Below are 2,375 nucleotides of genomic sequence, written 5' to 3'. Positions count from 1 at the left end.
TATCAAATGTGGTTCCCAAGTGGTTCCGGGGTATTCGATGTGGTTCCCTAGTGGTTCTGGTATATAAAATGTGGTTCCCTAGTGGTTCCAGGGTAGAAAATATGGTTCCCTAGTGGTTCTGAGGTATAAAATGTGTTTCCCTAGTGGTTCCGGGGTATAAAAAGTGGTTCCCGAGTGGTCCTAGGGTAGAAAATGTGGTTGCTTAGTTGTTCTGAGGTATAAAATGTGGGTCTGTAGTTGTTCTGGGGTATAAAATGTGGTTCCCTAGTGGTTCTGGGGTAGAAAATGTTGTTTCCTAGTGGTTCCGAGGTATAAAATGTGGTTCTGTAGTGGTTGCGGTGTATAAAATGTGGTTCCCTAGTGGTTCCGGGGTATGAAATGTGGTTCCCTAGTGGTTCTGGCGTATAAAATGTGCCTCCCAAGTGGTTCCAGGGTATAAGATGTGATTCTGTAGTTGTTCCGGGGTATAAAATGTCGTTCCTTAGTGGTTCCGGTGTTTAAAATATGGTTCCGTAGTGGTTCCGGGGTAGAAAATGTGGTTCTCTAGTAGTTCCGGGGTATAAAATGTGGTTCCCTAGTGGTTCCGAGGTATAAAATGTGGTTCAGGAGTATAAAATGTGGTTCCGTAGTGGTTCTGGGGTATGAAATGTGGTTCCCTAGTGGTTCCGCCGTATAAAATGTGGTTCCCAAGTGGTTCCGGGGTATAAGATGTGGTTCCCTAGTGGTTGCAGGGTATAAAATGTGGTTCCCTAGTGGTTTTGAGGTATAAAATGTGGTTCCGTAGTGGTTCAGGGGTATAAATGTGGTTCTGTAATGGTTCCGGTGTATGAAATGTGGTTTCTTAGTGGTTCCGGCGTATAAAATGTGGTTCCAAGTGGTTCCGTAGTATAAGATGTGGTTCCCTAGTAGTTTTGGGGTATAAGATATGGTTCCCTACTGGTTCCGGGGTATAAAATGTGGTTCCATAGTGGTTCCGGGGTAGAAAATATGGTTCCTTAGTGGTTCGAGGGTAAAAATTACGGTTCCCTAGTGGATCCGAGGTATAAAATGTGTTTCCCTTGTGGTTCCGGTGTATAAAATGTGATTCCCTAGTGGTTACGAGGTAGAAAATGTGGTTTCTTACTGGTTCCGATGTACAAAATGTGGTTCCCTAGTGGTTCTGGGGTATGAAATGTGGTTCCCTAGTGGTTCTGGGGTATGAAATGTGGTTCCCTAGTGGTTCCGGCATATAAAATGTGGTTCCCAAGTGGTTCCGGTGTATAAGATGTGTTTCCCTAGTGGTTCTGGGGTATAAGATGTGGTTCCCTAGTGGTTCCAAGTGGTTCCAAGGTATAAAATGTGGTTCCCTAGTGGTTCCGGCGTATAAAATATGGTTCCCTAGTGGTTCCGGAATAGAAAATGTGGTTCCCTAGTGGTTTTGAGGTATAAAATGTGGTTCCGTAGTGGTCCGAGGGTAGAAAATATGGTTCCCTAGTGGTTCCGAGGTATAAAATGTGTTTCTCTTGTGGTTCCGGTGTATAAAATGTGGTTCCCAAGTGGTTCCGGGGTAGAAAATGTGGTTCCCTAGTGGTTCCGGGGTATCAAATGTGGTTCCTTAGTGGTTTCGGCGTATAAAATGTTGTTCCCAAGTGGTTCCGAGGAATAAGATGTGGTTCCCTAGTGGTTCCGGTGTATAAAATGTGATTCTTTAGTAGTTACAGGGTAGAAAATATGGTTCCCTAGTGGTTCTGAGGTATAAAATGTGTTTTCTTAGTAGTTCTGGGGTATAAAATGTGGTTCCCGAGTGGTCGTGGGGTAGAAAATGTGGTTCCCTAGTTGTTTCGAGGTATAAAATGTGGTTCCGTAGTGGTTCCGGGGTAAAAAATGTTGTTCCCTAGTGGTTCCGGGGTATAAAATGTGGTTCCCTCGTGGTTCCGGCGTATAAAATATGATTCCCTAGTGGTTCCGGGATAGAAAATGTGTTTCCCTTGACGTTTCGAGGTATAAAATGTGGTTCTGAAGTGGTTCTAGGGTAGAAAATGTGGCTCCCTAGTGGTTCAGAGGTATAAAATGTGTTTCCCTTGTGGTTCTGGTGCATGAAATGTGGTTCCCTAGTGGTTCCAGAGTAGAAAATGTGGTTCCTTAGTGGTTCTGAGTTATAAAATGTGCTTCCGTAGTAGTTCCGGGGTATAAAATGTGCTTCCCTAGTGGTTCCGGGGTATGAAATTTGGTTCCCTAGTGGTTTCGGGGTATGAAATTTGCTTTCCTAGTGGTTCCGGTGTATATAATGTGGTTCCCAAGTGGTTCCGGGGTATAAGATGTGGTTCCCTAGTGGTTCCGGGGTATAAAATGTGGTTCCCTAGTGGTTCTGAGGTGTAAAATGTCGTTCCGTAGTG

The sequence above is a fragment of the Tasmannia lanceolata genome, unplaced genomic scaffold (assembly GCF_043159265.1).
Source record: "Tasmannia lanceolata isolate RefF3 unplaced genomic scaffold, GAP_Taslan_0.1 ptg000023l, whole genome shotgun sequence".
Lineage (NCBI taxonomy): Eukaryota > Viridiplantae > Streptophyta > Magnoliopsida > Canellales > Winteraceae > Tasmannia > Tasmannia lanceolata.
The sequence above is the reverse complement of the archived record's forward strand: the minus strand, read 5'-3'. Positions refer to the sequence as shown.